This window comes from Plecotus auritus (assembly GCF_963455305.1).
Source record: "Plecotus auritus genome assembly, chromosome: 3".
Taxonomy (NCBI): domain Eukaryota; kingdom Metazoa; phylum Chordata; class Mammalia; order Chiroptera; family Vespertilionidae; genus Plecotus; species Plecotus auritus.
Window position 1 is genome coordinate 93,429,121 of NC_137772.1, and position 13,458 is coordinate 93,442,578.

The 13,458-nt window shown below is 35.3% G+C and overlaps 1 protein-coding gene across 17 annotated transcripts in view; it reads right to left on the reverse strand.

The window, feature by feature from the left end:
* The window catches only part of CAB39L (calcium binding protein 39 like), a 179,029-nt gene that overhangs the window by 124,880 nt on the left and 40,691 nt on the right, over positions 1-13,458 (reverse strand). For 7 of the 17 annotated variants that reach the window (XM_080661931.1, XM_080661929.1, XM_080661936.1 and 4 more), the window contains one exon: positions 12,199-12,398. The exons of 2 other annotated variants lie outside the window; for them this stretch is intronic. The gene's annotated coding sequence lies outside the window, so the exon portion shown is untranslated. Of the gene's footprint in view, positions 1-9,213; positions 9,306-11,556; positions 11,619-12,198; positions 12,463-13,458 lie in introns of those variants that run through there. 8 more of the 17 variants (XM_080661939.1, XM_080661938.1, XM_080661926.1 and 5 more) reach the window with 6 other exon arrangements.

Genomic DNA, 13,458 nt, shown 5'->3' on the forward strand with positions numbered 1-13,458 from the left:
GAATTAGAGAACATTATGCTAAGTGAAATAAGCCAGTCAATGAAAGAAAAATACCACATGATCTCACTCATTTAGGGATAATGAAAAACATTATAAACTGATGAACCAAAAGATAGTTACAGAGGCAGTAAAGCATCAAACAGAGTGTCTAATTACAGCGGTAAGGTTAGGGAGAGGTGGGGGAAATAAGAGATCAACTGAAGGACTTGTATGCATGCATATAAGAGTAACCAACGGATGCAAAACATTGGGGGGTGAGGGCAGGTATGGGAGTGGGGTGGGGGGGGCAATGGTAAGATATGTACACATATAATACCTTAATAAAAAATTTGATAAAAAAAAAAAAAAGAATTTGGGCCCTGGTCAGTGTGCCCCAGTTAATTGAGCATCATCCTGTGCACCAAAAGGTCACCAGTTCGATTCCTGGTCAGGGCACATACCCAAGTTGCAGATTCCATCCCTGATAGATTTCTCTCTCTCTCTCTCTCTCTCTCTCTCTCTCTCTCTCTTTCTCAATCAATAAAGACATATTTTAAACAAAGAATATGGAATATAAGGAAACAAAAAACATCCAATCAGAAGAGCAAAAAGAAAAAGGACCCAAAAATATGAATAGTGTCTCTGGTACAACTTCAAGAGTACCAACATTCATATCATGGGGGTTCTAGAAGGAGAAGAGAGGGAGTAAGAAATTGAAAACCTATTTGAAGAAATAATGACAGAACACTTCCTCTACTTGGTAAAAGAAATAGACTTACAAGTCCAGGAAGCACAGAGTCCCAAACAAGACGAACCCAAAGAGGCCCACACCAAAACACATCATAATTAAAATTCCAAAGGTTAAAGACAAAGAGAGAATCTTAAAAGCAGCAAGAGAAAAGTAGTTAGTTGCCTAAAAGGGAGTTCCCATCGACTATTAGCTGATTTCTCAACAGAAACTTTGCAGGCCAGAAGGGAGTGATAAGAAATATTCAAAGTGATGAAAAGGAAGGACCTACAACCAAGATTGCTCTACCCAGCAAAGCTATCATTTAGAATAAAAGGTCAGATCAAAAGCTTCACAGACAAGAAAAAACTAAAGGAGTTCATCACTACCAAACCAGTATTACATGAAATGTTGTAGGGAGGAGGACGAGGAGGAGGAGGAGAAAAGATAAAAAATATGAACAATAAAATGGCAATAAATACATATCTATCAACAATTGAATCTAATGAACAAAATAAACTGATGAATAAAATAGACTCAGAGGCATAGAAACATGGAACAGACTGACAAATCTCAGGAGGCGGAGGGGGGAGAAGAGATTAACTAAAGAACTTATATGTATACTAGAGGCCCGATGCACGAAGATTCGTGCAAGAATGGGCCTTCCTTTCCCTGGCTGCCGGCACCGCCTTCACTCTGGCCTGGAGCCGCCTTTCCACCTTCCCATGCTGCCCAGAGGCCCAGAGGGGCTGGGATGGTGCAGAATGCCTGCATTGTCGCCATGGCGATGATGCAAGTGTCCCGCCCCCCAGCCACTCGGCACCTGTTATGCAAATTAACCCGCTATCTTTGTTGGGTTAATTTGCATACTCACTCCTGGTTGGCTGGTGGGCGTCGCAAAAGTACAGTCAATTTGCATCTTTCTCTTTTATTAGCGTAGATATGCATTACCCATAGACACAGGTAATAGGGTGGTGAAGATCTGGGGTGGAATGGGATCTGAGTGGAGGAGGGCAAGGGAAAAGAGGGGGGAGGGGAATATGTAATACTTTCAACAAGAAAGATATAAAAAATTAATTAATTAATTAAAAAATAATTGTTAATGGAGGGTTTATCACTGAAAAGAGACACAAAAAGCATTACCATCACACTATCATTATTATATGTTCCATTCAAAGCATTAAAATATAAAACAAAAATTTGTACAAAATCTGAGAAGGATGTGTCAGAATTGTTATTCACAGACAATATGATTATAAACATCAAAAACCTAATATGAACAACTAAAAACACTTTGGACTTAATAAGAGTTGAGTAGCCAAATACACGATGAATAATACATAAACTACTATTTTTCATACATAAGCAATACATTATAAAATATAATGAAAAACATATCCCATTCACACTGACAACTAAATGCATACAATATCTATATCAGATCTATACTTAAAAAAACTATAAAACTTTAATTTAAAAAAGTTAAATATAAAAGTATATTATTATAACATGTTTAAAATCCACAAAACCAAGACACATTAAAGAACACACAAAACCCTTGTAACTAGAATATCTAAAAAAATTTTCAAAATTCAACAATAAAATAACCAAACATCCTATTAGAAAATGGGTAAAAGACACGAACAGACTGTTCATCAAAGAGGATATACAGATGGCACATAAACACATGAAAAGCTATTCAACATTATTAACCATTAGGATAACGCAAATTAAAACCACAATGAGATATTATTACACACATATGAAAATGACTAAATTTAAAAAAATACACAAAATGCTGATGAGGATGCAAAGAAACTGGGTTACTCATACACTGCCGGTGGGAATGTGAAGTGGCATAGCCACTCTAGAAAAGAAAATGGCAGGTTTTTACACATATAATTACCTTACAACCCACTTTGATCACGGAGAAATGAAAACTTATTTTCACACTAAAACCTGTACACAAATTTTCACAGCAGCATTATTTGTAAACAACCCAGATATCCTTCAATGGGCCAATGGTTAAATTGTAATACATTCATACCATGGACTACTATTCAGCAATAGAAAGAAACAAACTATTATACTCAACTATTTACATCTCAAGAAAAATATGGTGAGTGAAAAAAGACAATCTAAAAAGGTTATGTATTGAATGATTCTATTCCATATTCTTAAAATATTAAAATTATAAAAATGGAAAACAGTAGTCACCAGGATTATTATGGAAGGGATGAGAGTGGGAGGTGGCTGTGGCTAAGAAAGTGTAGAAGAAATCCTTACGATGGAACTATTCTATATTTTGATTGTGATAATGTTGACATGAATCTACAGATAATATAAAACTTCAAAAGAACTAAATATACGCACATGCAAAATGAATGCATATAAAACCAATGAAATCTAAATAAGGTCTGTAAATTGTATCAATGTAAGTTTTCTCCTGATACTGTACTATAGTTATGCAAGATGTCATTATGGGGGAAACTAGATGAAGGATATACAGAATCTCTTCGTATTGTTTCTTAAAACTGCATGTGACTCTATTGTTATCTCAAAATAAAAAGTTAAAAAAGAATCTATCACTATGAAAAACTGACAAATGGTAATCCAAAATAAAGATAAGTACTTGTTTCTAAAGTAAAAAACTAACAAGTGAAAGAGATGCTTAAAGATATACAAGCTGTTTATTTATCTATTAGAGGCCCGGTCCCAGTCTGGGACCCCTCAGGGGATGTCCACCTGCCAATTTAGGCCCGATCCCCCCAGGCAGACATCCCTCTTGCAGTCCAGGATTCCTCTCACAGTCCGGGACCCCTCGCTCCTTACCACCCGCCTGCTCGCTGCTCCTTACTGCCTGGCTCACTGCTCCTTAGCGCTGCCGCAGAGGTGGGAGAGGCTCCCAGCACCACCACAGAGCTCGCCAGCCGTACACACTAACCATCAGGAGGCAGCTCCTGCATTGAGCGTCTGCCCTCTGGTAGTCAGTGCGCATCACAGCCAGTGGTTCCGCCGTTCAGTCAATTTGCACATTAGGGTTTTATTATATAGGATTCAATCCTTTTAACTGTATATATCCACAGAACGATTTCTGGAATGGGGCTCAGCTAATGTTAATGGTATTATTTAAATTATAAAATTTGTAAAACATTAAAATTCTTTCTATCTTGGTGTTTTTCTGCATTATTTATGATGAGTACATTTCTTCTTTCCTGAAACAATAAAGAGGTTTAAGGAAAAACCCAGATAACTAAGCTAGAAAAGATCTCAGCAGTAAAACCTATCTTTTTAAAAAATATATATTTTTATTGAATTTTTAGAGAGGGAGGAAGAAAGAGGAATAGAGAGATAGACACAATGATCAGCTCTTCCTGCAAGCACCTGCCCGCCCCCACAATGGGGATTTAGCCTGCAACCCAGGCATTTGCCCTGACCATGAAACAAACTTGGTTCATGGGTCTACGCGCAACTATTGAACCACACTGACTGGGCAGAAAAACCTATCTTGTTTTGAATAGAAAAATTAAATATTATTAAAATGTCAATTATTCCACAAGCCTTTGGTTTGCTATAATTCCAATCACAAGTCAAAAAAATTTTTGGTAACTAAATTAGGCATATCAAAAAACAAGGACAACAAATTTTAAGTAAAACTGGCACAAGAAAAACAGACTAATAGAACAAAAGAGCCCAGATACAGATGTTACAATAAGTTATAAGTGACTGTCAAATTTCTTTCTTTTTTAATATATTTTCATTGATTTCAGAGAAGAAGGGAGAGATAGATAGATAGATAGATAGATAGATAGATAGAAACATCAATGATGAGAGAGAATCATTGATTGGCTGCCTCCTACATGCCCTCCTACTGGCGATCTAGCCCACAACTGGGGCATGTGCCCTGACTGGTTCATATGTAGGTGCTCAACCACTGAGCCACACAGGCCAGGCCAAATTTGTTGTAAAGTTATCTGTCTATTTTTAGAAGTGATAAAAAAATCTCTAAGAAAAAGACTGACAAATCAGAGTCCATATAAATATGCTACAAATTTTTAAAAAGTTTTGAATTTTTATGGATGAAATAAAATTATAGGCAAACAAATAAGAGAAATTATGTGATATGAATAAGAGGGTTAATCTATATATATATAAAAGGCTAATATGCAAAGTGTCCCCTTAGGAGTTTGACCAGGAGTTCGATCGCTTGCTATGACGTGTGTTGACCACCAGGGGGTGGCGCAGATCAAAGGAAAGCCCCGGCCAGCAGCCAGCAGCCAAGGAAGGAAGGCCCTGGCTGGCAGCCAGAAGGCCCCAATAAGCCCTGATCGCCAGCCAATCCTAGGGACCCTACCCTTGCACGGATTTAATGCACCGGGCCTCTAGTATCATTATAAAAGGAGATTTCTTAATATGAGTTAAGAAAATTATTAGGGAAATAATATTTAGACAATGGGAAAACCATGAAGAGGGACATACAGTTAAACACAGTAAATGTGTTTATTGCCCATAATGGAAAAAATGCAAACTCTAAGTGAACGGCTACTTTGCCTATCATATCAAGTTCTTTGTTGTTTTATGAAAATTAAATTCTACTGATGGTGAGATGCAATACGCCCAGTTTTCTTACTGGTGGGAAAATAAATTAATAATATAACAATATGGATCTAGAAACTTTAAATGTTCACAACCTCTGACTTAGTAACAATTCTGCTTCTTACAATTAATGGGACCTAACAGTAACTGGCAGTTGTTTTTCTTTCTTAGGGGTACATACAGTATATGCCTTATAACCAATGGCTTTTTAGTTTGATGAAATACAGTATATGGCTATGAAAATGTTTACAAAGCATATAAAAATGGAAATGTTAAAAACAGCATCCCACATTATAGAGTACCAGTAGCCCAGCGCATGAATCTGTGTGCCAGTAAGTCGCTGCCGCCCTCCTGTAGCTCTCTGCCTGCTGCCCTGCCCTCCTGTAGCTCTCCACCCACTGCCCCACCCTCCTGTAGCTCCCCCCACCCCCCCTCATAGCTTGTTGCCCTGTCCCCTCCTGTAGCTCTCCACAGCCTGCTTGTACCTCACTGGCCCACCCTCCTGCTGATCCGTGATCTGGTTGTGAAGCGCTTGGTCGTTACGCCTCAGAGCGTAATGGCTAATTAGCATATTCCTCTCTTATATAGGATAAGTACAACTATGTAAAAGCAAAAAAAAACCAAAACACAAATAGACAAAACCTATGCATAGAAAAAAATAATTTCAAAAAACACAATGATTGCTTCTGGGTTATAGGCTATGGATAATTGTCTTCTTCCTTCAAATTTTCTGTTTTTTTCCCCAAAAATTTTAACAGGTCATGCAAATGGTTTTATAATGTAAAAACCTTATAAATGATATTTTTAATGACTAAACAACCTTTCTTTAAAAATTCAAACTGTGGAGTATCTGATCAGTATGTCTTTTCAAAGCATTAGTCAAACAAATATGATTTCTGGTACTTTGGCTATGAAATTTCATCAAGAGTAGGACTTGGCTCAGATTCTGGAGAAAAAGTCAAAAAAGATCATTCTGGGACCTGGCCAATAGCTAAGTTGGTTAGAGTATTATCCCAATATGCCAAGGTTGTGGGTTCAATCCCTGGTCAGAGCACATATAAGAATCAACCAATGGATGCAAGTGGAATGACAAATCAATGTTTTTCTCTCTCTTTCTTTCTTGTTCAAATCAATAAATAAAAATAATTTTTTTAAAAGACCATTCTGCTCTGCTCCTAGGGAACTAAGTCCCTAGATTTTGTAGTAGATTTTGGCAGCATTCCCTTTCCTAATACAGAGTAAAATATTTCACTTTTTAAAACTTTGAATGAGCTCTGGCCCGTTTGGCTTGGTGGATAGAGCGTCGGCCTGCGGACTGAAAGGTCCCAGGTTCAATTCTGGTCAAGGGCACATGCCTGAGTTTCGGGCTTGATCCCCAGTGGGGGGCGTGCAGGAGGCAGCCGATCAATGATTCTCTCTCATCATTGATGTTTCTATCTCTCTCTCCCTCTTCCTTCCTCTCTGAAATCAATAAAAATATATTTTAAAAAAACTTGGAATGACATTGAAGATGGTTCAAAATCAATCACTGAAGTGAGTCATCTGAATACATTCAGTGGCATAAGTGGAGAGAAGTGTTTGAAGAGGAAGAAGGAAAGGGAAGCTAGGAGAAGAGCCATTTGGGGGATTAAATGCCCTCATTGTTACTCCTTAAAATGTTTTAAAGGGGAGTAAATCTCTACCTGCAGGAGGCAAATGAGCATTTCTAGGTCTTTGTGTCTAATCTCCAGCTATGCTGTTCAATAACAGTTCTAATTTCAAAGGTTTCCATGGAAGTTTAAGGGAGTGGGAAATTTATCTATGAAGCCAAAAAAATTTCAATATTTCCATAGGTAAAACCATAAAAAGTATAACCAATCTGCTAACTCACTGTAAGAAAGCCAATTCAAAAATGAGTCTTCTTTCCCTTAACTAAATTTTATTTTACAGTCAATAATGAGTGAGAAAAGAATATTTCCAAAATTCTTTCTTGAAGCTTGCTAATTTAAACTAAAGCACAGGTACCTTCTCTTAAACTGAAAAAATAATCCTATTTAATAAAAGTGTAATATGCAAATAGACCAAATGACAGAATGACCAGAAGCCTGTGGCCCCTTGCCCTGGCCAGCCCCACCCCGCCAGTGGGCCTCCCTAACCCCGATCAGGGGCGGGGCCAGCCGGCAAACCACCCAAAGCCCCTCATCCTGGCCAGTCCCGTCCCTGATCGGCCCTGGACCCCACCAATGCGCGAATTCATGCACTGGGCCTCTAGTAATAATAATAGAAATTTTAAAAGGAAGAAATAAACCTGTCATCACAAATTCAGAAAAGTTCAGATGAATTACCATTCTTTTATCTGTATTCCAAACAGGACTCACAGATAGAAAGAGTGCAACTGAAAGTGCATCTATGGCAAACAATCGGGCCTATAAGATAGTTTTTTTTTTTTAATGGAATGAAGCTTACATAAGTGTATACATTTGTCAATATTCATTGAACTGTCCTCTTAAAATGGGTAAATTAAATTAAATGTAAATTTTAAAATTAAAAAAGTACACCTAAAAGTTCTACTGTATTTAAGTAGCCTCTCCCTGCCACCCCAAAATCATAATTTAGAATTGCCTTCACAGAGATAATAAATTACAAAGCATATCATTATAGTTATGTATGTTACAACACCAAATCCATTTTAAAGCATATTATATATTCAAAGTGTCTTCCAATCAATGTCTTCTATCCTTCAATGATTCCACTTTAAAATATACATCCTAACTGTAATTAGAAGGCATCACAATTGAATTTTGTACTTGAATACCTATATAAATAAGTGAAAATCAATAGAAAATAAAGTATAAATGAGAACTTTTATTGATCTCATTTTGAAAATGACTAAGGATTATTTTGTTTTTAAAAGTTTTGTTAACAGATTTGAGGGAGAGATATTTTCTAAATATGGACAATTTACAAAGAAATTAAAAACTTGTAAGAAGTTTTTTAAGCACCCTCATTCATCTGGAAGCCTTGATCAGACTTACATCAGAATAAAAATCTTTTTATAAGAGAAACCTACATCCTTGAGAATTGCTCCTTAATTATAATGTATTGTAATCACTGAAATAATTTTAAAATAGAATTAGTATATACAATTACTAATTTGTTTATTGTTATAAATAATACCTACTAGATCATTTTTCCAGAAAAAAACAACCAGTAATTTCACTCATTAAGTTTGAAGTAACATTTCTGTTGTGCTAAAATTTTCTACACCTATTAGATATTAATGGTTGTCAATAAATAATAATTTTACATTCAAATTTTACAATCTCAATTTATAGCTGAGATCTGAAGCTAGGTTAGTATTCTCAAAAACTAGTAACTGTAGCCCAGCTGGCGTAGCTCAGTGGTTGAGCGTTGACCTAGGAACCAGGAGGTCATGATTTGGTTCCCAGTCAAGGGCACATGCCCAGGTTGCAGGATCAATCCCCAGTGTGGGGTGTGCAGGAAGCAGCCACTCAATGATTCTCTCTCATCACTGATGTTTCTCTCTCTCGCTCTCTCCCTCTCCCTTCCTCTCTGAAATCAATAAAAATATTTTAAAAACTTAAAAAAACAAACAAAAAACTAGTAACTGTAATCAAACATCAGATCTCTGAAATTCACAATGGTTATTCTTCACAACAAAATTATCCAAGGAAACCCAAAATTCACTTTTATTTTTAGTCTTTACTCTAAGTACTAGTACATACATACCAATCACCAAATTTTGACTAAAATACTGTTATTGGTATTAAGACAAGGTTTTTGGTTATAGTGTGAAATATAACTATATCATAGCTTCAGTAAGCCCTTGTGCCTGTCTATGGACTGTCAGTCTATAAAAACATTAACATGGGAGAATAGAGATGAAAGTAATTTAGCTGAAGATAGCTTACATCCTATAGATTTCCAGGTGTGTAGTTTTTCTGGCTGGGTAGGTTAATATAGCCTTTCATATTTCCAAAGCTGGAAAAGCCTAGATGAGTTTCTGCTAGAAATTTAAGACATATAAGTCACAAAACTGAAAAGTATATCATGCATAAGCAGTAAAGATTTCAGCTTAAACCAATTATTTCACTACTGATGGAATACTAAGTAGGACCACAATGAAAAAGCATTTAATAGCTTCTTTCCCTTGCTAAAGAAAATCAGTAAATATTATCTTTAAGCTACATTTTAAATACATATGTACATGTATATGTAAACATAGAGATCCGTATCTCAGAAATGAAAAACTGTCTAAACTATTTCACCTTATTTTATTCAATCAATAAGTAAATATTTATTAAGCACCTATTATATGTCATTTAGGAATACTCAAAAGCATTACTTTTTAAATAATTTGCCACATAAAAGAATGGTAATTCCTGAACTTTTCTGAATTTTTTTCATGTAGTGGTAGGTTTATTTTAATTTATAAAAGATTAACAAAAAAGTGTTTTTTAATCAAATGGAAAAGCCTTTCTGTACAATATAAGGATCATACAATACAAGTATAATCTGCATTCACTGCACTATTTATTTTGTTATTGATTTTTATATCTGCTCATTGCATTACTAATTTAAAAATTTTATGTCTTTGGCACTTTAGAGGAACTTTTAGGGCCAGAGTAACTAACCTTAATTTGCAACCTAATTGGAATTTTCCAAATAAGCCACATTTCTTCTTATGGGTCCTAGTACACACAGGCAAATACATAATTCTTTTGAGTTAACACCTTACTTCAGAATGTCTTATGTACTCAAGATACCTAGCTGGTAAATTGCTTTCCTTCATCAGCATCCCTACTCATTCGGGATTACCACCAAGTTATCCTATGTTCTTTTCTTTTTCTCTTAATAGTTAGGTCTATTTTGTATTACATAGCTTTGTTAGAGTCTCACAATTCAATTAGTTCTTGTCAGGTCATCTCTCTCATAATGAAAACTGTGTGCCCTTAACCCCCTTTCCTTTCTAGAATACTTTGGAAAAATTACTCAGTTCCATTTTTTTGTGAACTAAATAAAGAGCTTGGTCTTCATCTTGTATCTATTTATTAGATACCTACTTATGTGTCAGAACATTGGGCTAGACCTCCGAAATGAATGATAAGCATAAGAGCAATGGCTAGAAATATTTCTGTAGCAAGGAAAAGAATAATCACTAATTTTAACATGAGCTTAGATCTCATAAACAGTGCAATCAATCTTGAAAGCTCTTAAAGCTAGAAATCCAATTTATAAGCATTCTTCCAAATATCCATCCATCTCTTAGTAAACTTGCTTTTCTTCAAGCATTAATAGTTAGGATAAAGATAATGTCTCAGTCAACATAATTGTTTTTATATTTAGTTTCATCACTAAAACTGATTTTCTAGTATTTTTCAGGATGGCAATGGTTTTGCTACCATGTGACTAAAATATATTCTTAGGCTATAATAAAAGCCAACAATAATTTGTTAAATTGTTTCCCAGGGAAGATGGGTCTCAAATTCCCAACAACCAACTCACAAATAAACTTCTCAGATACAAAATATTTGTAAACTGGGGATGACTTATTCTTTATTTCTATATAAGCTTAAGAAATGGTGCCACCACTAACATAATAACAATGAATTGCTAGTTTAAAATAAAATAATTTTGAAGATTGTGAGGCTGTGTGCCAGTCTTTCATCAGTCCAAGAAGGACTGAGTGTGGGAAATTCTGTAAAGAAGTAAAAGTTGGTTTGTGATATTATCTCTATTGTATTTACTTTTGACTTCAAATGCAAGATACTAGTCCAGAAAAGGTTTCCACAGACCAGCTGAGTTTCTTATTATACATAGATCAACAAGCTAAAAAAAAGAAACCTGTTCTACTGGCTTCCATATACATAGAGGAAATATTAGAGAAAGGATATTATGTCTAGGGTACAAATCCTTTTAATATGTGTACTGACACTCTGCTGAAGTTTTCATTTCAGCTAAGTTGTTCTGTTTATAGAACTCACTTGAATCAGTAAGGACATTTTTTGAGGCTGGCAAAGTGCAGATTAGAAACTTTGCTTAGAATGGTGCATCTTTACACAATGACTCAATTTAGCAGCTAATAATATATACTTCCTTCCTCCAGCAGAAGAATGATTACATGCCTTCCCTTGATGCCCTTAAAATGAGATATGTAAAATTAGCATACACTCTGCTATGCTAAGTTTATATCAGAATGTGAATACATATTTTAAGAGTTTCTTTTTCTTTTTTCTGCTCTATTGCTTACTTACATATATGTGCATCTGGTTATTCTAGTTCTCCAGTGGACCATTATGTGAGAGCTTGGTATCAGCTATAAGAACAATATAACTGCATTATTCCTTAATTTAAAATCCACGTGCATTCATTTTGTATCAAATGGTAAATCTAACATGTAAATTGTCTAATTTTATTTTTATTATGGAACTTTCAAGAAGTCATGTGCCACTTGAATCATGAGAACTCTGTAATTTAATAACAGAAAATACCAAATATCACAATGATAATTTTAAATTTACTGACACTAGGCAGAAAAGTATAACTTTTGAATTTTCATGAAGTTGAAAGAGTAAGGTGAAAAATGATATACTGCCATTATTTTATTTTTGGAAACTTTGTAAATAAAAACCTGTTTCCAAAATAAGATATTTAACAGACAGAGAATAGTTGGTAGAGGTTCAAGTGTCTTAGGCAACAGAGGGGTATTGTTTTGTAGTCTTTGTTTTTTTAAACCTCTCCTAGTAACAGCAGTTTATCATTTACAAAGAAACAAGGTAACAACATGATTTAAAATGAATATATAAGCAATAACTGTAAAACTTGAACTAAAACTGAAGTTTACCATATCAATTGCATTTCTATGAACTGGTATAGATAACCTAGTTAATACTCACCAAATGTTATAGAAATCCCAGGCTTGTCTAAGCAACAAAAAGTAGACACATAGTGAGGTGCTGAAGACAGCTCTCTCTTGGGCTAAAAGGTCTTCAGAAGAAGTAGCCTGTATCTTCCATTCAACGGAGGGTGATTCCTTTTACCAAAGCGTGACAGAGAAAAGCGTTTCCACAATCCAGTCTTGACTTTCTGCCTCTGTCTTTGAAGAGTAACAGTTACCACCGGAAAACATTAGCAGAAAACGATCTCTTGAACACTCACACAGGCAGCTGTAAATTTCCACTCTCTGCTTGCTCTCAGATTCCAAGCATTACTTTTAATCTGTCACAGGCAGTTCTGTTTCTGGTCAAACCAGCTTGCTTATGTGTTCTCTTCTCCTTCTCTAACACCCTTTTTAGAAACATAACCACACAGTCAGACCTCCCCTCTTTTTCTTCCTCTGAACAAATCTTGCAACGTCACAAGAATGTGTATAAGACAATTAAGCTGAGGCAACCTTAATTCTTTGCCAAAAAAAGAGTCTAGAGATAAACAAAACCTTTTTCTCATTACATTTTTTCCCTTTAAGTCCTATATTTATTCATGCATGGGGTTTTGTCAACGGATTAAACTGGTCTGACCATCTTGTTTAAAAATGTAAATAAAAGTTTCCAATAAAGGCATGTTGAAAGTGATAATAACAGATTCATCTGCCAATATGCTAGTTCCTTAGGGAAGATGTTATTCCCAATCATAATAAGAAAGTGTAGCAAGTAAGTATTCAAATATTTTATCTTGAAATTAAAATACTTAAAATTTTTAATCTTGAGATTTAAAAACTAAGGAGATTTTAGAATTAGAGTATTCATAATTTAATTTTGAGAAAACTTAAGGTATTTTTAAATAGGATATATATATTTAAAAATACCTTAAGTTATATATATATTAGGGTATATATATATATACCCTATATATATATTAGGGTATATTTTGAAATTTAGAATCAACATCTGCAATTATAAAAGAGAAAATTATAAAGAACATAAAAAATATTGACACTAAAGATAATAAATAGAACAGCTTAACCCTGGCCAGTGTTAGCTCAGTTGGTTGGAGTGTCGTCCCATACACTGAAAAATTGTGGGTTTGGCCCTAACTGGTTTGGCTCAGTGGATAGAGCATTGGCCTGTGGACTGAAAGGTCCCAGGTTCTATTCCGGTCAAGGGCATGTACCTCGGTTGCGGGCACATACCCAGTAGGAGGTGTGCAGGAGGCAGTTG